This window comes from Colobus angolensis, unplaced genomic scaffold (genome assembly GCF_000951035.1).
Source record: "Colobus angolensis palliatus isolate OR3802 unplaced genomic scaffold, Cang.pa_1.0 Scaffold59, whole genome shotgun sequence".
Lineage (NCBI taxonomy): Eukaryota > Metazoa > Chordata > Mammalia > Primates > Cercopithecidae > Colobus > Colobus angolensis.
Window position 1 is genome coordinate 3746006 of NW_012119487.1, and position 27683 is coordinate 3773688.

At 38.4% G+C, this 27683-nt stretch overlaps 1 protein-coding gene across 1 annotated transcript in view; it reads right to left on the bottom strand.

Annotated features, from left to right (window-relative positions):
- The window catches only part of TNFSF4 (tumor necrosis factor (ligand) superfamily, member 4), a 52644-nt gene extending 29964 nt beyond the window's left edge, over positions 1–22680 (bottom strand). Inside the window, exon 1 of the mRNA XM_011962327.1 lies at positions 22564–22680. The gene's annotated coding sequence lies outside the window, so the exon portion shown is untranslated. The remainder of the gene's footprint in view (positions 1–22563) is intronic.
- Between the last annotated feature and the right edge of the window lie 5003 nt (positions 22681–27683).

Consider the following 27683-nt stretch of genomic DNA (forward strand, 5'->3'; position numbering starts at 1 on the left):
GCCTGTTCTTAAACTGTGTGCGATACTATTGATCTTTTTACATGAAATATAAGTTCTCTGTGTGGCCTAGATGCCCAGTAACAATTTATCTAAGCAGACCTTAATATGCCAAATGCACACAGCTACTAATCCAGTAAGAAAAAAATAACTTCTTCCTGTCAATTCGATCAAGGATGTTCAATCTTTTGGCTTCTCTGGGCAACACTGGAAAAAGAAGAATTGTCTTGGGCTACACATAAAATACAATAACACAATGATAGCTAATGAGCTAAAAAAAATCTCATAATGTTTTAAGAAAATTTACAAATTTATGTTGGGCTGCATCGAAAGCCATCCTGGGCCACATGTGGACCACAGGCCACAGGTTGAACAAACTTAAATTAGATCTTTTCTTTTCAGATTATTGATGAATGGGAGTAGATCTTCCATTTATTGTGTGCTTTCTCTGTGTCAGGCAAAAAAAGCTTTCTTTCATTCAATCCTCCTGGGAACACTCTGCCTGATTACTAACCACATCTTTAACACAAGGAACCAGAATCTCAGGGTAACCTAACCACAACAGCTTTGGGAGTTAAACCAAGATCATCTGGGTTTGTCTGCTTGTTTAACGGTACCAAACCACTCAATTGCTGGTGTGATGGCCTGAATGTTTATGTTCCTGCAACCCCCCCCCCCCAAATTCATGTGTTGAAGCCCTACTTCCAATGTGATTGTATTTGGAGATAGGGCCTTTGGAAAGTAATTGAGTCATGAAGGCAGGGCCCTGGTCTGATGGAATTTAGAGCCTTTATAAGAAAAGACACCAGAGAACTTGAGCCATCTCTCTCTCCACCACGTGAGGACACAGCAAGAAGGTGGCCATCTGCAAGCCAAGAAAAGAACCCTCACCAGAACCCAACCATGTTGGCACCCTGACCCAGAGTTCCAGCCTCCAGAACTGCGAGACAATAAATTGTTGTTTAAGCACCCATACTATAGGTGTCTTATGGCAGCCCAAGCAGACTAAGATAGCTGGAAATTATAAAATGGTACCAAAAGAGCATTGCTTCTTGAAGTTTCTCTACCTTCTTCTGTGATTAACATGAATTTTATCCTCTGTGGTAACAGAAATTTTACCTATCATTCTCTATGATAACACGAATTTTATTCTGTTATCTTCAATGTCCTTATAAGAATCTCTATTCTTAAATGTCTTCCTATTTTGGAACTAGAATAAAATAGTCTATGTAATACACCAAGCAGCATGTCTAGACAAAGTAGGCCTAAGCAAATATTATGGTGCTGCAAAACAAAACAAAACAAACAAACAAACAAAAAAACCTGTAAGCCTTTTTAGCGTTTTTTCTTTCACTGACATATGTTGCATTAAACACCTCTTAAAGCTTTCTTCAGGTGCAATCAGCAATCATCAATATCCTTATCCCAATCATAGCATGAGAAACTCAACCCCAGTGAGCTCATTTTAAAATTGCCCCAAATCCTCAATGGGATTTACCTCTTGGGGTTGCTCTAGGGTTTACATAGGACAATGTTTACACCATTAGCACTGTCTTACAGATAGAAAGTGCACAATAATTGCGATAAGTGTGGTCTGTGGTCTGTGTCCACAAATGGCTGCATCCGCGTCACTTAGGAGCTTGTTAGAAAAGCAGAATCCCAGGCCCCACCCCAGACCTATCAAATCGAAATCCATATTTTAAAAAGATTTGCATCCACATGAAATTTGAAAACCACTTCGTTAAATCATTAACAGAAAGAGTGAGTGGATAAAGACTCAGAAGACTAAGGGCAGATCCCTGACAAGACACTAGAAGCTTCCTTCCATAACAACATCTTACATCTTAAAACGTATGTGAGTTTTGGCTAAGCCCCATCCCCACCCTAGGCATCAGCAGGGTAGGAATCCCCTTACAGGGGCATCTACCCTCATCAATACACTCGATTCATCCCCTTCATTCCCTTCTTTCTCCAGCCCAGGGGATCTTTACATCATCAGGGGACCAGAAAGCTTTCCGCTTACTCATCAAATATTTTCTGCTCCCCTTTAGGACTGAGCTTTGGAAACTCTAAAGTCAAGAGAATCTTTTTTTCTGCTTTGCGCCACCACATTCCTTCCCCCAGAGGTAATGAACATAGGCAAGTTAACTAAATGGGGCCAGGAAATAAAAGGAAATAGCCAGGGAAAAAAATAAATTATTAATTTCAAAATAGTGCCCTGCCACATAAAGAACCACACGAAATGGTTCCTTATGATCACAAACTGAGGGCGGAGGGAGAGATGTATAGCAATGAGCCTTGATTTTCTCTCTTTCTCTTTTTGAAGGTAGTATTCCCTATCTCCACACTCATTACCACTGTATACAGTTTGTTCACTCCTTTCTGCCCCCTTAAGCTGTCTCAGAAGTCTTTGGGGTGTGTCCTTTCTGCAAATATCACACATACACAAACACACACACGAAAAAAGAAAAAACCTCTGCAGCTTTCTACAAATTGGCTGAAGGAATTCCTGTAGACCTTTCCTTCCTACAATGTGCCATGTTCCCTGGTGTTTTCTGCTGTTGTTACCCTTGTTCTTCCTATACTGGCTCAAACTCGCCCTGGTTATATTTGGAAGAGATCTCAACTTTCTGCTTCATCACTGACCCAGAAATCCCAAAGGATGTCCTTATAGGAATTGCCCAAGCTCCAGATCCCAAAAGTCCCTCTCCCCAGTGTTCAACCCTGTTTCTTACCACACCATTTCCCATCTGCTCCGGACTCACTTTGGGGAAGAATAATTACACTCTTCTCTTAGCACAGACCATAGTCTGCACTGTGTCAGGGTTATGTATGTATGTGCTTGTCTCCCCTTGGTGGAGAAACTCCAAGCCCCATTCATCTTCATATTCTCCTGTTTGTTCCAGCACTAATCCATAGCTGTGCTCAATACATGAACAGAATTAGACTGGATTGTGGGGTGAAGTTTTATTCAGAGTTCCCTCTTTCCTTCTGCCCCCTCAGCTCCCCACTGTTCTCTGATCCTACCTTGATTTTATTTTTGACACTCTGGGCAAAAGTCAGATCTGTAGGCAAATAAAAGCATTGCTATTTCTAATTAAGCAAGTTACTTAGCTTCCTATCCTTCATTTAGTCATCTATAAATGATAGATAAATAAGTATAGGTAGAAGGCACACACACAGAGAAACCATGTCTGATACATATTGGCATTCAATAATTGCTATTATCATTATTGTAGCTTAAAATTGAACATGATGAGAGCATTTATACCATGGAAATTGGTAAACATTATAAATTTTTTCAGAGAGCTGCTTTACCAGCAAATGACTAGGTTAGTGCCACATATCTAAATGATAATATTTTGGATCTATTATGGTAAATAAACACTATTACAATTAATTTTATCTATTCCTTTTTTTTTTTTTTTTTTTTGATTGACTGCTACAAAACAAAATTTTCTGAAACAAGGTCTCACTCTGTTGCCCAGGCTGGAGTGGCATAATCACGGTTCACTGTAGCCTTGAACTCCTGGGCTTAAGCATCCTCCCACCTCAGCCTCCCGAGTAGCTGGGACACAGGAACATGCCACCATGTACAGCTAATTTTTTTATTCTTTGTAGGGACAGGGTCTCCCTATGTTGCCCAGACTGATCTCAAACTCCTGACCTCAAGCAATCCTCCCGCCTCAGCCTGCCAAACTGTTGGGATTATAGGCATGAACTACTATTCCCAGTTGAAATTTTTAAATTACCTTGTGATATTTGAATTGGACAGTGCTGGGCTAGATAGACCCTAACACACATGGTAGGATGATGATGTCACACCCCTCAGTGTGGTTCCCCAGGTATTTCTGGGAATACCAAGAAATGCTCACATGCTCCACAAATTGGTCCAGGCTGATACTTGTCATCTCTGTCAGCTGTTCTCTCTCTGAACTGTTGTTCTTCTTGAATCTTCAGGTCCCTCCCATGATCTAATTGCTGTGATATTCCAGATTGACCTCTCTATTTTCTTGTTCCTATGTGCTGTGGTTTAGGTCCGCTCCACAGGCACTAGAAATGACTACTCTCAGCACCCAAGAACTCAGTACACCCTTTCAAGGGCCACCACCCAGTTCCTCACAGCTTTCAGATGGCAGTGGGAAAGCCAACTCACTGCCCATCAATGAAAAAATTCCCAAGGCTCCTTATACCCAGAAGCCCCCTCTCCTTTTACACTCTCTCTTCAGTTACTAGACCCAGTCTTCTATCCCTGCCCCAGATATGAGGAACAAAATTCCCCTAAAATTAAAAAAAAAAAAAAAATCCCTACTTCTAACCCTTACATTACATCGAAGCTCCTCTATAATGTGTAAAATGTGGCATTTGGTTATTTCCAGCTTAGCAAATATATATAAATTACTTTTTCCATTGTTCTCTTAGTTACTGCTTAGAAAAATAAAAGAAAAGTGTATTCATTTTCTTTTATTACTTGTATAGGAGATTGGTTAATACTAAAAACTTATGTAAGCCATAAGAAACATAAAATATATGTAATAGATTACATGCTAAACTGAGAAAGTACCAAGTAATCACAAATTAGTCCCTTTCTAACCTCCTCGCACCTTCCCATTCCCACCAAAAGAACTTTAGCTGCGGAAACCATCATTCTCGGCAAACTATCGCAAGAACAGAAAACCAAACACCACATGTTCTCACTCATAGGTGGGAACTGAACAATGAGATCACTTGGACTCGGGAAGGGGAACATCACACACCAGGGCCTATTATGGGGAAGGGGGAGGGAGGAGGGATGGCATTGGGAGTTATACCTGATGTAAATGATGAGTTGATGGGTGCTGAAGAGTTGATGGGTGCAGCACACCAACATGGCACATGTATACATATGTAACAAACCTGCACATTGTGCACATGTACCCTAGAACTTAAAGTATAATAATAATAATAATAATAAAGAACTTTAGTTGCATAATTTCCCTCAGGAATAGGGTTGGGCAGAAGATGGGAGCCAATTGCCAATTGTATTATATTCAAATTCTTTTTTTTTTTCATGGAAAACCCTCTTGTTTATTTGATTAAACAAAAATAAAATAAGCTGCATAGGAAAAAATTTTAAAGTCCAAAGAGACACCAACTTTGTTTTAAGGCTGTAATAGCTGATACAGCATCTCCTTGCTACCTTCTCCAGCCTTCTCAGTGGACCACAGCGATACATTCAGAAGCCTGTTAGCTAACACAGGAGTTTTTGAATACTTTTTCATTGGTTAAATTCTTTATCACTGCATAAGGATGGTTATCTCGAGGTTTTTATTGACTTAAATATAATCCTCAAGAGACTAGTAAGAAATATTTGCTTGTAGACCATTTCACAACACCTGGGTTTCCCTGGAAATTCGTGTCTATTTACCTTTAAAGATCATCTGTTTTGTTGGCATGAATGTAGTGAAAAGGGGACACTTTTACACTGCTTGTGGGAATGTAAACTAGTAGAGGTTCCTTAAAGAACTGAAAGTAGAACTACCAGTTGATCCAGCAATCTCACTACTGGGTATCTCCCCACAGGAAAAGAAGTCATTATATGAAAAAGACACTTGCACACACATGTTTATAGCAGCACAATTCACAACTGCAAAAATAATGAATCAGCCTAAATGCCCATCAATCAACAAGTGGATAAAGAAATTGTGATATATATATATACACACACACACACATATATACACACACACACATACACACACACACACCATGAAATACTACTCAGCCATAAAAAGGAATGAAATAATGGCATTTGCAGCAACCTAGATGAAATTAGAGACCATTATTATAAGTAAACCAGGAATGGAAAACCAAATATTATATGTTCTCACTCATAAGTGGGAGCTAAGCTTTGAGGATGCAATGGCATAAGAATGATACAATGGACTTTGGGGACTCAGGGGAAATGGTGGGAGGGGCTGGGGGATAAAAGAGTAAACGCTGGGTACAGTGTACACTGCTCAGGTGATGGGTGCACCAAAGTCTCAGAAATTGCCACTAAAGAACTTATCCATGTAACCAAACACAACCTGTTCCCCAAAAACCTATTAAAACAAAAGAAAGTCTTAAAGATTAAAAAAATAATAAAGATAACCTATTCACCTTCCCAAAACAAAGGGATTTCATTCAAAGTGGTTCTTCACAGTGGAAACTCAGCAACCTTCAAATATTGTTCTTTTGATGAAAATAAAGTTTTTTTTTTAAAAAAAGCAAAATTTCTTCTGCTACTCTGAGCCCCCAGATAAAACTGAATTAGATCACAGGACTCAGAATATTTCTCTCAGCAAAAACTCAAGGAGCAGTTAAAACATAAAGGAAATTAACCTGTTTTAAACATAGGTAGGTACTGCACACAAGCTTTGAATTTTGCATACTTTGCTCATTTGTACATTTTTTCATTACTAAAAACTATTTGTTTAGTTTCTACTAAAGAGCAAATACAGTGCCTGCTCTCTTAGAGTTTATATTCCTGTTGGAGAAAACAGACAATAAATGTATGCACAGACAAACTAATAATCTTAGTGTTATGGACTGAATATTTATGTTCTCCAAAAATTCATATGTGGAAGCCTTAATCCTCAATGTGATGGTATTTGGAGACTTTGGTATGCAATTAGGTCATGAAGGTGGGGGTCCCATGATGAATTTAGTGCCCTTATTAGAAAAGACACGAGAAAGAGGATCTCTTTGCCATGTGAGGATATAGCAAGAAGGTGGCCATCTACAAATCCGGACGAAGGCCCTCGCCAGACAATGAATCTTCTGGCATCTTGATATTGAACTTCCTAGTTCTCCAGAACTATGAAAAATAAATGTTGTTTAAGCCACCCAATCTATAGGATTCTGTTATAGCTGCCTGAACTGATGAAAACAATTAAAAAGTGGTTAAATGCTGTGACCCACATACTCACACTCACCAAAAAAAAAAAATAAATAAACAAACCCAAAACCCACAGAGTAAAGAAATAGTGACAAGAAGGGGCACCACTTTGATTGGGCCATCAAAGCCCTCTCTATGGAGATGATAGTGGAGCAAAGCCTTCACATGGGTCAGTCCGGGAAAGAGCTAGGGATAGAACATTCTTGGCAGTAGGGCTGGTACTGGTAAGTCTGAAAGCCCTAAGACAAAAACAACTTTGGCATGCTTGAAGAAAAGAAAGTGGCTACGGCAGAGTGAAGTAGGGGTGAAGGACAAGTAAGTCATAGGCTATAGCATTAACAAGTAGGCAGGGGCTAGACTGAATGGAACCTTTGGATCATGAATTTTGTGGAAAACCATTGGAAGGTTTCAATTAGGAGAGTGATTTCAGATTTATGTTTTTAAAAGCCAGTTGGCTTTTGCATGGCAAAACAGACCACAATGGAACAGGAGTTAAAGCAGAGAGATAAGTTAAAGGACTGTCAGATAAGATGTAAAGTGGCCCAGATAAGATGTAAAGTGCCTTGACTACTAGGCCCCGGAAAAAGAGATGGTGACAAATTACCAGATCTGGGAAATACTTTGGAGGCAGAGCAATAAGACTTACTGGATTAGATATGGTAAGTAATGGAAACTAAGGCATCAACAATAACTTGTATGTCATTGGGCTGAGTAACCATGTGGTGGTGTCATTGACTGAGATTAAGGGGAAGACCAGAGAGGAGCAGATAGGGAGAGGCAGTTTGCAAATGAAGAGCTCAGTTTTTGCACAGCTCCTCATATAAGCACCACAATAATTATCCAAGAGTCATTTTCTTTTACTCATTTTATAAGCAAGGAAACTAAAGCACAGAGAGATCATGCCACTTGGCTGACGTCACTTGGCTAACTCATTTTATGTGATATTTTTCTCTACACAGTAACATAGAGGTTAAGGTTGCTGAATCCTAATCTTAGGGCCACTATTTACTAGTTGTGTGACCCTTGGGCAAGTCACTTACTCTAAACCTTGATTTTTCTCCTCTTGAAGTTGGAAGTTTTCTGTCAAGGCTTTATGTAAGGGTTAAGTGAGGCAAAGCAGGCAATGTGCATGGCATAGCATATAATAAGTGTTCAATAAGTATTAGCTATTATTATAGTCAGTCATCTCCAAAGCTATAGTAGCATTATTATCCTGGATTTACTCCAAATAAAATGACCCATCAAAGAGGTATATTTTCTCCCTCTAATAGGCCACCAGTGTGTGGTCCTTCTCTTACTTCTTATTGTTTTGACTACAGATCAGAATGAAAACCTTGATCTCCTATGATGGGTACTCTCCCATGGGTGGGTGGGTAGGGAGTACTAAATGAAACCTAAAATAAAGCCTGACTAAGTAAAGGAAACATTTGAGGCAAAAGACAAGATATGAAAACTTCACCAAAAGGGACTGAAATGACAAAGGGAAAAAGTCCCAACCTTAATCAGGGAAAGTTAGTTGCATCAATAAAGAAAAATAACCACACTTGATACAATCAGGCAATTGAGATCTTGATACTGGAAGGCCAAAGGTTGGGAGTATTCAAGAGCATTTCCCCAAGACTGACCTCAGAGGAAGGACTGGTTTAAAATTAGCAAGATTTAGAGGTTCTAGGTTAAATGCATACAAATTTCCTTCCCTGAGCCCTCATAGGTGCAGCAGCCTCTTCTATCAAGCAAAGTACATCCTAACATATGAATGCCTTTGTGATGTGGTCCCTCCTCTGTCACAGTACATACTTTGGCAAGAATGAACTACAGTGAAAAATCAATGCCCACTAAGGTTGGAAGGAAGGTGATCCTTCTGAACAGTCACCATAATGGTGTCTTTTTAATAGCTGTTAAAGGTGAAATGAAAATATGATCGTTAAAACTGGCACAAAAAGCTATCAGAGGAAGTGGGGTAAAAGCAAGACCATGGTGAGACATGTAGAAATGAATCATCAAATTGTAATGCCTCTTTTCAGTAATATAGGGCCTGCTTCTACCCCAGACCAAGGCCCATCCTTGACAAGACTTTCTCCAGTTCAAGCCTGGCTATACCTCTGGGTGGAGTCTCTGGTTCCTGCAGTCTGGGGAGACAGTATAATGTTATGGTTAAGAGCAACAGCTTTGGAGACAGGCTGCCTGAATCTGAATCCCAGCTTGCCTCAAGCTTTTCAGCCATAATGGAAGAATTATGGAAGTAACTGGGCAAATTACCTTTTTTAAGCCTTGGTTTTCTTATTAATAAATGTGGGAAAGAGTGTAATGACTGTAACTAGTACCTGAATTCACAGGGTTGCTGTGAGATGATGAGATAATGCATGTAAAGTACCTGGCACGCAGCTTTTAACAAGCATTTACACTTGTTATATTATTATCTGGAGTTTCATTCTGGCTGGGCCAGGGTTTCTTTCTGGTGGCAATGAACATTTCTTTAAAATTCTCAGTCACAACTTTGTTCCATTTCAATTCATTTCTATTGCTTACCACCACTCTAGAAAATATTTATTAAGTACCTAAGTCCACCCCCAACAAAAAAAAAATAATAAGCTAAAGAAAATAGTGAGGGAAACCATTGCATAAAGTCCCAAGAATAAAAATAGAGGGAAAAGACAATCAGGTAAAGGTGGATTTCAGAAGTTCACTGGAAGAGATGAATCAGTGAAGAGGGCCAAGAAAGACCATCTCTAGTTCTATTCACATGCCTACAAAGGTTAGGATAACTTTTAAATGTCATAAAGAGTTGGAACTTCTCCTTGTGTACTACACTGTTGCCCTGTCTTCCTTTTCCTAGATATAGCTTAGAAACCTACACAACCAGAAAAAGAGTGTATTGTTTTGTACAATTCAAACGAGTAGCAAAGAAGGGGGGTGGGGGAAACTCTATCATGCCTCGTATCTTGTTCCAGCAAGAGCTCCAGACAAAGGAGAGAAACCCCAGGGGAAAGAATGGGTGGTGGCCGAAAGCAGAACACAGGACAGTTAACCTTGGGGACCCCCAGATGATGAAAAAGACATACACCAGGGGGTTGCCTGGGGGATGCCTGTCAACTCAGCAATAACACTGCAAGGACATGCTCTAGCCCAAAGCCCCCAGGTGATTTCCTCCTCAGAAAAGGCAACCTAGGGTCATGCCAGATCCACTCGACTAGAGAGTAAAAGGCCCTAAGCAGCACTAGGGTAATTTGTTGTCCAAACAGGACATTTTCAGAGAGACAGGGAAGATCATAACAAAGCTGTGCCAACAGGTTACATCAGAACTATCCAGACATCCTAGTAGGTGTCCATTGCCCTACTCCATGCACAAACACAAAACTAGAAGACTAGATGTATGCTCAGGATTAGAGAAATAAACAAGGATGGATAAGTGATGAGGAAGGAAACAAACATTTTCTAAAAGCACTAATTGGTACACAAGCCCTGTGTGGAATACTGTATATTCATGATCTAATTTAATCCCTGCAGAGTGGGAATTAGAAGGGAAGTGATGCAGCTGGAATGTGAATACTCAATGACTGTCTGAAACTAAAACACTTCATTTTTTTATGTCTCATGCTACCCTCCTGGTCCCAGCACTTATCCCCTCATTGGTAGGCCATAATTATGGTAGTTGCTCTTATTGAGGGCTTTGAAAACTCTTGCTGAAAATTGCATGTGGTAACTCATTAAACTGTCAGAAACATGCAAGGCAATAAGGAAAATCAGGTTCAGAGAGGTTAAGTAACTTCCCTGAGGTTAGACACTAGTAAGCACTGGTTAGACACTGAGTAAGACAAACTCAGGTCTGTCTGGCTACACAGCCAGTGCTCCCACTCCCTAAGCTATAGTGAAGAGTAATGCAATTAAACTAGGTGTATGGGAGTAGCCTTGCAATGCTATACAGCACGAACAGATGAAGAGAGAGTATGGCCACAGTATCACACTTCCTACCCAAACCTTAGCTCCAGCCAAGCCTGTCCTCCCTGCCACCTAGACCCTCTGTCCACCACGTTTCTTGCCACACCTTTGCAATTAATTGACTACACTGTTCTCCCATCTGGCAATCATCTCCCCTTCCTCTCTGATACTCAAAAACTAGTCTCCCTCATGGTTTGGCTTTATTTCTGCCACAGTATTTTTTATTAGTGTAGTACTGTTTCCTGCCTGTCCTGGCTATAATTTTTCTTTGAATAGAGACTCTAACCAACTTTCAGAACTATGTCTCATACTCTCCTTGTCATCCACAGCAACCAGGAAGTGAAGGTTATGTGGTAAAAAGTTGGTTAAATACTACTGGATTAGTTTGAATGTTTACAGAGGACCTTCTCCAGGCACTAAAAGAGGAATTTAAAGAGGAATTACCCAGGAGAAAGAGAAGTCACACTTTCTCACTCATACTTATCTTCTCTAAGTCTTTCCTGACTTCGAAACATCACCAATTCTCAGTTTTCATAGGTTATGGTGGAATGGAAAAGTCATTGAAAATAGAAAATCATAAATAATCCACAAATTTTCATCTGATCATTAACTTTCTTCTCCTTATTTTGGGACAAACTTTTTAAATGACCCCTTTCTCTACATATGTGTATGCTTGGCTTTGTCCTTGGTACAGATGTTTTTGCAATGCACCAAAATTTACTAAACACTATGTTTCACAAGAAAAGGGACTAAAGTGCTTCTCTTGACCGACACTATTTTCAGTATCTGGCATATGTGGGTGTTTTAAGTATTCTGTGAATGAATGAGGCCCAAATGACTGATGACTGCCTCAGCAAATGCTAGGTTAGACAGATAATACCAAGGACTAGCTTCCCTTAATAATTCCTGAATGCTATGTAAGGCACCAGAACTTAGGTGCAACCAGAGTAAAAAGAGGAACCATGAATGGAAATTAAATTGCTATATCTCAGACCAAAATACATGATGGTCAAAAATAGAAATAGAAAGACAAAAATTAGGTTGGTTAAAATTCTTGAACACAGAGACTGTGGGTGGAGAATCATACCAACTACAGATATGAAGGAGAAATAAGAATTTTTCTAATCATCCTACTAGAAAACATAAACATAAAACAGGCTATTAAGCACCTTGTAGTCCAGTAAATTCTTACTGTGTTTTATTCATTTTTAAAAATAAATTTATTGTACCTGAACTTACAAAATGTGAGTATTGATATGTGATCTCTTTTAAGTTAAAGAATGAATCCGGCATTTGGGTATGTGTAATTTATCAGACCTACTTGTATGTACATAATCCTTTTCTTCATGTTTCTTTCAGACTATGATCACACAATAATTTTTTGCATAAATGTTTATGAAACAGATGATCAGTTTTCCCCAAAAATCCATTCTCCCCTTATTCTTAGGCCCTTTGTTATCCAGTTAGAGACATTTCCCAGATTTACTGGCAGTTGGGTATGGCCACATGATTTATATCTCTCCAGCGCAATGTAGGGGATGTGATATGTACACATCTTCTATCTTACTTGTTCAAAAGGAAATTGCTTGCCCTGGACTTTCTCTCTTTTCCCTTTTTTTGTACTAAAACACGAATATGCCATATGATTCAGCTTTGACTATGCAAATGAGCATCACTCCCTACGAGAAAGCAGAGATATAGGGAACCTGGATCCATGATTGACCTCAAAGAGCTAGATAGTTACATGAGATATAAACTTCTTTCATCTTTAAATCACTGTATTTGGGTGTCACTTTTTCAACACCTTAGCTTTTTCCATAATTAATACAGTTAGAGAGACAATTAAAGATTCATCAGTTTTCTCAAGGGCTCTCTTAATCTTTATGTTTCAAAATCAGTCTCCTTTGAATCATTTAGTCATGTTATCATCTCAACTAATTCACTCTTCAGCTGTTAACTTGATCTGATTCTGCCAGAGACTCCTTTTTCAAAAGCTTTAAGTGCAATTTAAGTATTTCTTTAATTTTACTTTCACTGAATTTTTGATATCTTGACTCTCTTACAACATTTGCAGTCTTACTTATTACTCAATTTACTTTGCATTCAAATGTTTACAATCATGGACATAGAGAAATGGGGAAGGATGCTTATATGAGAACTAATTTCATTATTAGCCAGTTCATTAATGAATATTTTATATTGTGAGAACCTTTGCTTCCTTTATGACCTAACTGCAAGGACTTGGATAATACAACTTAAGTGCTCATCATACCTGAGAATAATTCAAGAGATGTTCAGGAAAAGGAACATCTAGTCTATTCTTTTAGTGGTGAACCTAGTTTTTTGTGTGTGTTTATTTGTTTTTTATAGGCATACTTAACAAGCTCTAAATTTCATAAATATTTTTACCCTTCTCTCAAACACTATAAAGACCTTAGAATGTTTAAATCTAATTAATGCCACTCCATGAATTTAAATATTTTAGCTGCATAGTATTTTGGTTCTATCTTATTTTGATTTTTTTCCACCAATTGAGCATTATAATTATTGTTATTTTATATTCTCAGTGTTTACTTATATTTGATTACACATTTGATCAACATTTCTTCTTGCATCTCAGACTTTCCATTCATCCACAAATCCCTAAGACTGGTCTAGTTATCAATTATCAGGATGAATTTTTCTTCTTTCCCCCAACACCGAGGTAAAGCCAGATGAGTTTCCCCGTTTTCTAATTCTACGGGACATATTTGTTTTTAGTTTAACCTTAGACTGAGGACATAGCTCTCTGGTATCCAAGTTTTATTTGTGGATCTCTTATTAGATCCCCACCTTAGACAAACCTTAGACTTTATCCCTTGTCTTCTAAGTCCTGTACCTCCATCAGAACAAAATTTCAAGGCTATCAAGGTTTGTCAGATACTCTTAGATGAAATCTTCTTTGATGCTCATTTGCCCTTGAGGTGCCCACTTTTACTTAGTTTTTAATCTCTGTGGATGCCTTCCTCTCTTGCTGACACAAAGATGGAATTTAAAAAATATTCTTCATATTCTATCCATTTCTTCTGGTTATTTTCAACAAGAGAATAACCATCAATACCTAACCTCCCTGTCTCTGGAACTGGCAATCTGCAATTCCTTGTTTTAAATTATTGGTATTTTCCTAAATAAGGAATCTGCCACAGTGTAATAATAATAATAGCTGTATTAGCCAATAATAATAATAGCTCATATGAACATTATGCTGGGTACTGTGAAATGTGTTTTTCCTATATAAAGTCATCTAATCCTTACAATACCACTGCAAAGTCAAACCCAGATAATCTGACTCCAGAGCCCATGTTATTAACTACTACACATTCTGCCTACGGGGACATGAACAACAAAAAAGCTTCAATTCCATATGTATAGGAGGAAAATTATGCAAATCTTTCCTAATTTAATGCAACCAGTGAAAACTCCACAGGCATGCCAGGAATTGCCTTTCCAATATTGGGAATGGGTTACACACAGCCTTATGTTGGGCTCTGTGCTTGGCTCAGATACACCAGCTGCATAGATGGGGTCGCAGGTACAACCTAAAGCCAAAATGGTGATCATGTTTTATTATACATATCACGTCCTTAATGCAGGACACTGAGGCTGCCTGTGATCGCAGTGAGAAAGAGAGTTATAACTGCTTGTTAGTGTCTGCCATGGAGTAAGATGCAGAAGTGCCATCTTTGGGATATTCCTGACCTAAAGACGTGGAGCAGGGCAAACCCCAATCCTTGAGTTGGATCTTCCTGCCACCTACCCTGGCCAACTGAGCCAACCTTCCCCAACCCCCTAAGTTCTGCCTCAGATCTCCTCTCCTTGTCATACTTACAGTAAATGAAAAGACATACACAAACGAGTCTAAAATACTTCCCTCTCCACAGTTCCTTCCTTTGGGTTGCATCTCATCTGACTTTAATACAGCTCTGCATATTAACTGACTCACGTCTTCAGAACTGAGAAGAAACTAGGGTCAGCAGAATAAAAAATGAACTTAGAGGATATGAACCTTTGTAGAAAGTCTGTTCTAAGTGGAAACTGTCTTGGTTTTTCTGTGCTTTCTAAATACTGGGAGGTATTTTGAGTATAGTGGCAAGAAATGGAAGTCCTGAAATCAGTTTGCTGGGGTTTGAATCTTAACTTTACAATGCACAAGCTTATTTGACTTTGGGTAAGTTACTTAAGCTTTCTAAGCCTATGTTTCATCATCTATAAGATGGAAATATAATGTTACCTATAGTATAGAGTTGTTTGTAGACCAGCAATTCCTAAACTTTTTTTTAATCTCAGGACTTCTTTACACTCTTAAAAATTATTGAGAACTCTTAAGAGCTTTTATTTATGTGTGTTATATCTATTGATATTTACCATAGCAAAAATTAAAACAGAATTTTAAAAATATTCATTTAAAAAATAAACTTTATTACATGTTAATGTAAATAAATTTTTCATGAAAAATAACTATTTTCTAAAAATTTGATGAGTAGAGTTTTGCACTTTGATTTTAAAAAAAATCTAGCTTAATAAAAGACAGCTTAATTCACATGTCTGCTGCATTCAATCTGTTGTGACACGCTGTTTTGGCTGATGTGTATGAAAAAAATACTATGACTGACTACAGATGTGTAGTTAGAAATGAGGGAAGTACTTTAATATTCTTTTCAGATAATTTGGATATTATCATTTGATTATACACTAAAACTCAACAAGTAGTTTCTTAAAGGTTAGTTGCCAGGTAGAATCTAAAATCATTTCAATGAACTTATGATACTATCACAATAAGATCCATTAATATCTTGCATTTTGAAAGGATCTTTTATCCATACATAAATTTGTAGCATAATACATTGGTCATTTTTAAAATGTTGGTTCACTGAGTTATCCAGATCTTCCAAACATTGACTCATTACATCATGCGATACCAAAAACTAAAAATTAAATTTAAAAAAAAATCACATGGTCAAAGCAAAGTCAAAGGGGGAAAATATCCTTCCATGTAGTTCCACCTTTTCACAGAGTAGAATTTCCCTAAGAATGTGGTTTCAGGGAAAAACCAGGGCCACCGATGCAATATACTACAAATTATATCTAAGATCATGTCCATCTCTAACAAACATTACTGTGTATTTTAAATTGAAAGGATTATCCATGTGGTTTTCAAAAATATTAAGACTGTTGTTTATTTCTATAATTTTTTTCAACTTCACTTGAACCAATAAAAGGAAAGAAAGAGGAACAAAGAGAGGCAATGAGAAAATTATGAAAATGAGAAGGAAGAGTGGCATAGGGTGTGGAATGAGGGATGTGAAAAAGAAGGTGGCGGGAAGGAAGGGGGGAAGAGAGATGTGAGAGAGAATGGACAGGTAAGAAAACGAGGAAGGGACATTAGAGGGAAAGGAAAAGAAGGAAGGGAAGAAATTAATGACTGTGTTTGTTCTTGGAGAGCCCCATCAAAATGCAACCCGGACCATCAAGTTGTTAGAAGCCCATTAGACAAAAATTTCGCTCATTCCTAGGAACTAGGTTTATACAATAAATCTACTGTGATTCTACCCAGAATAAGCTAGATGGGAATGATAGTCTAATACACACAAAATTTTTAATCTTTCCATAAAACTGATTTAGTATTAAATGTTTAATTATTTTACATCTTGCAAAGTTTTTCACTATAGAACAAACCAAGTTGCTTAGAAGATTGACTGTGTCTAAAAATTGAAAGTAAAATTTTAAAGCATACTCTTTAAATTATTAAATTTATTTTTGACCACACTTTCAGGCTATATTTATAGCACTACTTCATCTTTTCACATTTACTGACTAGTGTTGGCACTTTCAGACTATCGGTCTTTGATGTGACACTAATTTTGACAAGGATATTAAAGTGTTTCTAGCATTTTGTCGTATTTTCATTTTGCATACACTTCTCATATTGGTATATGTCTTTTTTATTAAATATTTTCTATACTATAATTTTAGGCCTAGAAAAAACGAAATGTGTGAAGAGGTCACCTAATTTAGCAAACAAGAAAAAAAAAAGTCTTCCAATGTCTTTACTTTTATTAAAGTGTTATTATGACAAAGGTTAAGAGATGTTTATAACTAGAGCTAGAAAGCTACTTAACCTCCAGAAAACAGCCAAGAATCTGAAACCAGAATGATTAATACTTTCCATCTGTTGAGCTTGTAAACTCTGAAACTGGTTTGAACCAATTTGTGTTTGGAGGCAAGTGAAGTGTAGGAGGTTAGAGCACAAACACTCAGGCATCTGGGTTCCAGCCCAACTCTGCTACTGATTACCTGGACAAGTGACCTAACCTCCCTATCCTTTTCTTGCCTTATCCATAATAGAAGGAGATCAGAAAACCATAGACCTCTAAGCTTTATCCCAGCAATACTGTCTTACAAAATATCCTTTGTCAATTTTCACTGAGGTTTTTTCTTCTTGTTGCCACCTAATCCATTAAAAGTCTTGAGTTTTTTTCATCCTTTGCTATCATCAGGCTTAATGATCTGTCAATGGTACAGATCCCAAAGCATCCATTAGATGAACATTGAAAACAAATCCTTTACTTCCAGGGAAAGAAAAATCCAGAAATCTGGAATGCATTTGATGTGGTAGACACTGTGCTAGATGTGTCATGGATTATGTTGTTTAATCTTTACTGCAATCCTTTGAGGGAAATTTAATTATCTTTTTTAACAGAAAAATTCAACTAAATTTACTAAGTTGCCCAAAGTCACTAACTCCTTCATTCATTCATCCATTTAATAAATATTTACAACTGCTTGCTCTAAGCCAAACATTAATTAAGGAAAAGACTATAAAAGAGTATTCAAATGAAAAAAAAAAAAAAGGTCAAACAACTAATGTAATGGGTGATCATAAGAACTATGAAGAAAAGAAGTAAGTGGAAGCTAAGGAGTGAAGGGAGACCTACATGATATGAAGGAGAGATTCAGGAAAAGATTTGGAGAAAAGGAACAGCACGCACAACAATCTGGAGACAGAAACACAGCCAGCAAGTAGTGGAGCTAGGACGTAAAATCAGGTCTGTTACATGCAAGTTTTTGTGCCTTTCCATCACGCCCACAAAATGAAAATGCACTTCATTTATTTCTGTGGAATCAGCTGTGAGGATAAAAATTTCAATATATCTTCAGCAAAAAGCAAATTTGTACTCCATTATTACTGAAGACAGTAGTCTAGAAAAGAAGGCTTCAAAGGCTTCTGATTAAAAATGAAGAAAACTTTTCCAGACTGAGCTGTAGAGAAGCTTGTAGAAGCACCTTCTCTTGAAAAGAAGCTCAAGGTACAGATCATATAAGGTGTTGATGAATAAGAATGTGTTCCAGCCCTAGAGGCTTTGAGACTCATAATTTAGTGGCAAAATTCATTTTTTCCAGACATCATATTATTAAAATGAATGCAGAGAGGAATGAGGTATTACTTTTCTTAGAGGGCTTTATAACTTTTACTTGTTCATTAACTTCTACTTTCAGAATCAGAGAATCATGGCATTTCAGGTTGAAAAGGAACTTTTTCCTATGATATGTCCCATTGGAATACATTGACCATCCATCGACCCTACGACCACCCTACTTAGACTCACAGCATTGCTCAGTGATTTCAGAACCAATATGCTAAAGCCCATGTCTACAAATCTGCTAGCCAGCTCCCAGGTACAACAGCAAACACTGATCACCTCCCTCCTTGTAAGTCAACCTTCCTTCATGTATACAGCTGTCCTCCTTCCAGGTCCACCCTCCGCTCCCCTCAGGGTCCAGCCATGAAACTTTCTGTATTGATCCTCCTTCTGCAACTCTTCACCTAGCCTGCCTTGTTCTCTGATGTTATCTGTCCTTCCTGAGAATACATGATTTGTTTCCTACCCACACTGTCTTTCCCAGATTGTACTCACACTCCCCTCTACTCAACAGCAACTTCCACTCTCCAGGAATTTGTATCTCTTCTATTTACCATGATTAGACAGACAGCCTAGCAAATTTTTTCAGAGTAACTGGAATGTCATGTGATCCTGAAAGAGGAGACTGAACTGGTGCGTGGGGAGGAAGAAGGATGGGATGGATAACTTCAGACCTTTTCTAATATAGCAAAGTCTACAGCCTCAAGGCACAGAGAAGAGAACAATCATCCATTGCTTGATAGCACCTTCAAGCCCCTTAAGAGGAAACAAGATTTACATAAAATATAGAATCATTTGTTGGGACTGGTAGGTGCTATTGATGCATATATTTTTATGCTGAAAAGCCATTCCTTTCCTAAGTAATTCAATTCAGATCAGAAACTAATTACAAGCCATTCGAGTCAATAATCTGACTAACCATCCATCCCCAGCCCCTGTGTGTTTTAGTTACTTTTGAGTATTTCTGCCAGTAGTCTCCTCATCTCAGCTTCAACACTCAGTGGTCAGGGTTCATCACCTTCCTACAGAATCAATTCCATCTATACATTACTCTAGGAAACACCTTCCTTGCAGTGTATTCAAATCCAGCTTCTGATCTTTGGTTCCCTTATATTTGTAAGTTAAGTGCCTAGGAAATCCAAGGCACAGTGTTTTCTGGAGCTTCCTGTAAAGCAAGCATCAGTTATTTCCAAAAAAAAAAAAAAAAAAGAAGATATAGTGCAGGGCTCAGTGATAAAATAAGGGGTAGAAGAGCTAGAAAAAAAGATGTTAAGAAATGTTTTACATGTGTACTCCCATGTTTATTGTAGTACTCCATGTTTATTATTTATTCACAATAGCCAAGATATGGAATCAACCTAGGTCTCCAACAACAGATAAATGGATGGAGAAAATATGGTATACATACACACTGGGCTATTATCTAGCCATAAAACCAATAAAATCCTGCCATTTGCAGCACCATGGATGGAACAGGAGAACATAATATTAAGCGAAAGTAGCCAGGAACAAAAAACTAAACACCAGATATTTTTACCCACATGTGGAAGCTAAAAGAAGTTGATCTCATAGAAGTACAAAATAGAATAAATGGAGGATATTAGAGACTGGGAAGGGTAGGAGGAAAAGGGAATCAGGAAGAGGTTTGATATCACTTGGATGCAAGGTTCATTCAACACACATGATATGGTTGGGCTGTGTCCCCCACTAAAACTCACCTTGAATTGTAATAATACCCACGTGTCAAGGGCGGAGCCAGTGGAGATAATTGAATCATGGGGGTGATTTCCCTCATACTGTTCTCGTGGTAATAAATAAGTCTCATGAGAGCTGATGGTTTTATAAACGGAAGTTGTCTAGCACAAGCTGTCTTGCCTGCTGTCATGTAAGATGTGCCTTTGTTCCTCCTTTGCTTTCCACCATGACTGTGAGACCTCCCCAGCCATGTGGAGCTGTGAGTTCATTAAACCTCTCCTTTATAAATTACCCAGTCTCTGCTATGTCTTTATTAGCAGCACGAGAACAGACTAAAACAATATGCAAATCAGTAAATGTGATTCATCACATAAACAGAACTAAGGACAAAAACTACATGATTATCTCAATGGATAAAGAAAAGGCTTTTGATCAAATTCAACATCCAAGGAACATACTTTAAAATAATAGGAGCCATATATGACAAACCTACAGCCAACATCATACTGAACAGGCAAAAGCTGGAAGCATTTCCCTTGAAAACCAGAATAAGTGTCCATTCTCACCACTCCTATTGAACATAGTGTTGTAAGCCCAGGCCAGAGCAATCAGGCCAGAGAAAGAAACAAAAGGCATGCAAATAGGAAGAGGAAGTCAAACTATCCCTGCTTGCAGATGACATGACTCTATATCTAGAAAATCCCATAGTCTCAGCCCAAAAGCTCCCTGGGCTGAAAAGCAAGTTCAGCAAAGTTTTAGGATACAAAATCATTGTACAATAATCAGTATCATTCTTATATACTAATAGCATCCAAGCCGAGAGCCAACTCAGGAATGTAATCCCATTCACAATTGCCACAAAAAGAATAAAATGCCTAGTAATACAGCTAATCAGGGAAGTGAAAGACCTCTACAATGAAAATTACAAAACATTGCTCAAAGAAATCAGAAATGACACAAACAAATGGAAGAATATTACATGATCATTGATAGGAAGAATCGACATCATTAAAATGGCCATACTTCCCAAAGCAATTTACAGATTCAATGCTTTTCCTATCAAACTACCAATGACATTCTTCATGGAACTAGAAAAAACTATTCTAAAATTCATATGGAACCAAAAATGAGTCACAATAGCCAAGGCAATCTTAAGCAAAAAGAACAAAGCTAGAGTAATCACATTGCCCAACTTCAAACTATACTACAAGGCTACCAAAACAGCATAGTACTGGTACAAAAACAGACACATAGAACAATGGAACCGAATAGAGAGCCCAGAAATAAAGCTACAAACTTACAACCATGTGATCTTTGACAAAGCTGACAAAAACAAGCAACGGTAAAAGGACTTCCTACTCAATAAATGGTGCTGTGGGATAACAACCTAGCCATATGCAGAAGATGGAAAATGGAACTCCTCCTTACACCATAAGAAAAATCAACTCAAGATAAATTAAAGACCTAAATGAAAAACCTAAAAATTTAAAAATCCTGGAAGATAACCTAGGCAATACCATGCTGGACATAGAAAATTGCAAATATTTCACAACAAAAATGCCAAAAGCAATTGCAATAAAGCAAAAATCAGCAAATGGAACCCTAAAGAAGCTCTTGAACTAACGAGCTTCTTCACAACAAAAGAAACAATCAGAGTAAATAGGCAACCTACAGAATGGGAGAAAAATATCTGCAAACTCTACATCTGACAAATGTCTAATATCCAAAATGTACAGGGAACTTAAACAAACATACAAGCAAAAAAAAAACAACCACTTTAAAAAGTGGGCAAAGGACATGAACAGACACTTTTCAAAAGAAGACATACATGCAGCCAAGAAACATGAAAAATACTCAATATCACTAATCATTAGAGAAATAAAAATCAAAACCCCAATGAGATCCCATGTTACACCAGTCAGAATGGCTATTATTAAAAAGTCAAAAGATAACAGATGCTCATGAGATAGTAGAGAAAAGGGAATGCTTATACACTACTGGTGGGATTGTAGATTTGTTCAGGGTAACCAAGACCCGGATAAATGCAGGACATAGGAATCTTAGTTCTTCTCTCAGCTGAAATCATCTGTCCACCCACAGTGTCACAACAAATAAGGCCTCTGATATTTATGAAAATTTTCAACATTTTCTGTCACTTTTTTCTCCCTAACTTCATTCTTGCAAAGACCCTCCAGGGCAGGTAGAGCAGATCCTGTTATCCTCATCTAACAGAAGAGATGTCTGTGATCAAGCATCTTGGAACAGAGCTGAAAGAAAGGTGCAGTTCTCTTGTCTTCCACTCCAAGTTTCTTTCTGCTAAATTATGATGTCTTTAATGCCTATTTGTCCTCACTGGGAGAAGTCCAAAGTGACAATAAGAGAATTGGTTCAGTGGGACCAGGCATGGTGGCTCACACCTATAATCCCAGCACTTTGGGAGGCTGAAGTGGGCGGATCACTTGAGGCCAGGAGTTCGAGACTAGCCTGGCCAACATGGCGAAACCTCATCTCTACGAAAACCACAAAAAATTAGCCAGGCGTGGTGGCACATGCCTGTAATCCCAGCTACTTGGGAGGCTGAGGCAGGAGAATCACTTGAACTCAGAGGTGTAGGCTGCAGTGAGCAGACATCACGCCACTGTACTCCAGACTAGGTGACAGAGCATGACTCTGTCTCAAAAAAAGAAAAGAAAAAAGAGAATTGGCTCAGTGGTTGAGTCAACCTCCAAAAGTCAGTTTCCTACTACCTGGTCACCGCATTCAACAACTAGCTTCCTTCCTTCTTTCTTTCCTTCCTCATTCCTTCCTCCCTACCTTTTTTATTTCTTAGGAATAAGTACACAGAATTGAGTTAAATCAAACCCCATTTTGTGGCACATTATCATTATCAGTCAAGGTAGGGCCTCTTGTTGATTATATCTTACTTTATTATATTTTTATCTTTATTTCCTGTCTATAATCCCACTTCCCTTTTCCCCTCCATAGACATTCTCTTTCCAATCCACCTTTCAAATATCTACTTAGAGATATTCTTAAAATATATGGCATGTTTCATGTTGGAGTTTCAATTTGAACAGAAGTGATGATATCTGAGGGTTATCCTGTTTCTCAAGTTATTTTTATTCAATATTATATTTCTGAGGTCTATCCATGTTGCTAAATGTAAACTTAAATTATTATTTTTAACCGATACTGAGAATCTGATTATACAATCACACTTTATATATTGTATTGGCAATCAATGGTCATCTAGTTTGCTTCCAATTCTTTGCTACCACAATTAACACTTGGCTGAATACTCTCATGAACATTTCCTTGATGACTTCCTTGGGATATAGTCCTAGTAACAAAGGTACTAGTCATGAGAACAAGTATGCCTAATTTCAAAAATTATGTCAGGGTGCACTGAAGAATAGCTGTACCTGTTCACACTGTCCCTAGCAGAGCATGAGGAACCCAGTCCCCTATCCTTACCAGCACTTGATATTATCTGGCTTTCTCATGTTTGCCAAATGATGAGTGTAAAGTAGTATTGCTATTTTGAACAGGATTTCCTTGATTGCTATTAAGATTTAGCATCTCTTGGCTAGCATTACTAGCCATCAGGATTTCTCTTTCTGCCAATTGTCTAGCTACATCCTTTGCCTATTTTTTCTATTGAATTTACCATCTTTTCTTGATTTGTAGGAGTTCCTTTTACCTTCTAGCCATCTCTCTCTTCTAGATTTAGACCTCTCTATTACACAGATACTTCCTATTTTTACAAAAGTCAAGAAAAATCTTTGTTGGGAAAGTGACATAGAATGGAGCCTAGTCTTACCAAGAACCTCTCCCCCACCCCAGCACATTCCAGAGACTATTAATATAGTGTCAGAAGATCATTTTATACCCAATGAAGCTACTGAGCTGCCTGTGAAACCAATTTTGTTATTCTCTGTCCTCTGCCACATTTCATCAGTGTTACTGGAACTCCCTAGAAAAATCCTGTGACCCCCTGATCTGAATATGTATTGACTTCTTTTCCTTTTGCATGAGGAAGACTGTGCCTGCAGTTCTTAGCAAGGGACTAGGAGCATCCATTTGTCTTTTATCCAGAAGATAGACCATACATTTGGAAAGTAAGCATGTGTTCTGATTACTCTCTATTCACAGCATTAGTAAAAGAGAAAGTCTGCACCTTATAAAGAGTACAGGATGGCTGAGCACATGATGTCTGACAGTGCCCAGATGAGACTGGCAACAGTTTATTCATCACATGTACTTATAGGCCGAGAGAATGAGTATACACACGCCATGAGGGACCACACAGGGACAACAGAGTGAACCAGCAGAGGCTGTGGGAGTCAGGCTTAGAAGTGACAAGAGAATTGGGTAACCCTTGTTTCCCATGGGAGGATGTGATTTGCTTGCTTGAATAATTTCATGGGCTGGCAGGAAGGTGAAACCCATTAGGTGGAAGACCAGGTAGGGTGAAGTTGGCCTGGCTGATAGGGGAACTCCCAAAGTGGATAGCCTTTTGCATTGCGTGAGACTCTGTTAAGAGCAAGTGGCATCTGACAAGAGTAGAGAAACTTACAGCCAGGTCTTTGGGGGCCTGCAAGTCTCGAAGATGTCAAAGAAGCACTTGGAATTTTAGGTCTCACAATATGTAACGCTTACAGTTTCACAATGAGAAGTCCATTTTTTCTATTAATCATGCTTGCTTGACTTGAAATATATGGAAGAAAAATGTGCCCCTCCCAGTCTGAAGAGTGAGATTAGAGTGTTATAAGTGGATAGCACTCCAGGCCAAAGTATTTTCCCTAAGGATAAAGTCAGAGTGGTCAAAATACTCATTCCCCTTTTAAAATGATCATCTGGTTATGACAGAAGGTTGCTTTCTAGCCACAAGTATTCCTGCTTTTTAATCCACCCTCACACCAAGAAAGTCAGCCAGTATGGGGCCCCAAACCATTCAGATATTTAGAGACTCCCTTCTTTCGGTAGGACAGAGGAAACAGAAAATAACAGGATATTGCTTGACAATCAGTTTTATAGGAAATAGACAGAGAACAGAATTCTTTGACTACTAGTAGGTTCATTTTGCTTTGAGCAAAAGAATTAGAGTAGCACTGAGACCAGAGAAGGAATTCATTCTCCTGTGGTGGGCAGAATAATGACCTATGAGTATGTCACCTCACATGGTCAAGGGATTTTGCAAACATGATTAAATTCAGGAACTTTAAAGATTGGGGGGATTATCCAGGTGGACCCAATCAAATCACATGAGGCCCTAAAAGCAGAGGACCTTTCCTGAGGTAGATGTCACAATGGGCAAATAGTCAGAGAGAGATGGAGTAATGTGGTTTTGAAGATGGAGGGAGGAACCAAGAGCCACTGAACATGAGCAGGCTGTAGAGACTGGCAAAGGGAGGAAAGCAGAGTGTCCCCTGCAGTCTACCAAAGGAATGCAGCCCCGCTGTGAGACTCATGTACTTCCAATCTACAAAACTGTAAAATAATAAATTTTTGTTGTTTTAAGCCACTAATTTTGTGGTACTTTGTTATAGTAGAAAGCTAGGACACATCCCTAAGTTTGAAACAGTTTCTATTTCAAACTTTAGGAAATTCTATTTCATTCTATTTCAAGCTTTATGAAATTAACCAGGTAAGAAGTGGGGAGGGGAGAACAAAAATAAACCAAGCTTGTGGCACATTCCACATTAATCATGAGGTCAGCTTGCTCTCTGACCTGCTTCCTCATAGTTGCTTAATACTTACCACCCCAGGATCACATAGACCTCTCACAAGATGGTAGTTCCCCTTAACTACTCTATAGACAACAACTTAAGCACTGTGAATTGTTAAGTTCCATTTGAGATATTTTCCATGTCCTACACATCAATGAAACTACTGACTCAGCTGATCTGAAAGACCCCACAGAAGCCAATTCACCAAAGAATGCAGCTTCCACATCCTGATTATTTCATCCCCCTTATCCCAACCAATCAATAATCCCATTTTCCAGCCCCTTACCCTCCACAGTCCTCTTAACAGCCTCAGCCCAGAACTCCTGGGGCAAGTGGATTTGAGGGTCTCTTCCCATCTCCTCACTTAGCACCCTGTGATTACTAAATTCTTTCTCTACTGCAAACCCTGCTGTCTCAGTGTAATTGGTCTGTTACTGTGCAGTGGATATATGAACCTGTTGGTCTAATTTTGGCAAGAATAAAAACAGGCATCTAGCTATCCCCAAAACAAAACATGAAAAAGTTAATCACAACTTCCACCTGACAAAAACCTTAGCCCTTCCACCTTTATATCATCACCCCCTGCTATATGTCCTCTCCACTATCTGCTCACGCCTACTCATCAACACACAATGGTGGCACCTCTGCTTCTTCTCTCCTTTGATCCTGAGTCCCAGGATACACTAAAACCTGCCCATTCTCGTATCCATGTCTTTCCCATATCATGGGTTTGTGGTGAGGCTATTTTGCAGTCCCCCTTTTTATGTCACTGCTTTCAGTTTTGTCCCCATCTACTTCACAACCATTTTAATCATTGCTCTGTCTCCTTAGAGTAGGCTAGGAAATGTGTATCTTGATAAATCATTGCAAGGAGTTTTCCAGAACAAGGAGCAGCTTCTTGCAATTTCCAAATTATGTCAGTTCACTAAGCTTTTTAGCAGCCTCTTCAAAGCCACTTTTTCTTCCCCTGATCTTGTAAATGTTTGCATATTGATGAATCAATATTAAGCATTCAAAGAGTTAAAATTTACATAAACTCTGAAAACAGTGCATTTGAATAAAATTAAGTCTATTGTTTCAGGAGTTACAAGACTAGAATCTAATAACAACATTCCAAATGAAACAGATTATGTATATGTCTTAGGGTTGAGTCTCATGTCTGGTATGATGTGGTAGAAATGAGGAAAGTGTCAGCTAGACAGTGCAACAGTCCCTAAATACAGCTAATTCTATTTAAGCAAAAGCTTTGAGCCAGAGACGACTATTAAAACATAAGCCCTCAAATTAAAAAAGAATTATGGGGAGCACATGGAGTTTTCCATTAGGGTCGCAGCCACGCAAATGACATTTGGATATGCATACACAGTAAGTCACTTTGTACCATATAGCATAGCATAATCTGAATATCTTTTATTTTATTTTATTTTATTATTATTATACTTTAAGTTCTAGGGTACATGTGCATAACGTGCAGGTTTGTTACATATGTATACTTGTGCCATGTTGGTGTGCTGCACCCATCAACTCGTCAGCACCCATCAACTCGTCATTTACATCAGGTAAAATTCCCAATGCAATCCCTCCCCTCTCCCCCCTCCCCATGATAGGCCCCGGTATGCGATGTTCCCCTTCCCGAGTCCAAGTGATCTCATTGTTCAGTCCCCACCTATGAGTGAGAACATGCGGTGTTTGGTTTTCAGTTCTTGCAATAGTTTGCTGAGAATGATGGTTTCCAGCTGCATCCATGTCCCTACAAAGGACACAAACTCATCCTTTTTGATGGTTGCATAGTATTCCATGGTGTATATGTGCCACATTTTCTTAATCCAGTCTGTCACTGATGGACATGTGGGTTGATTCCAAGTCTTTGCTACTGTGAATAGTGCCACAATAAACATACGTGTGCATGTGTCTTTATAGCAGCATGATTTATAATCCTTTGGG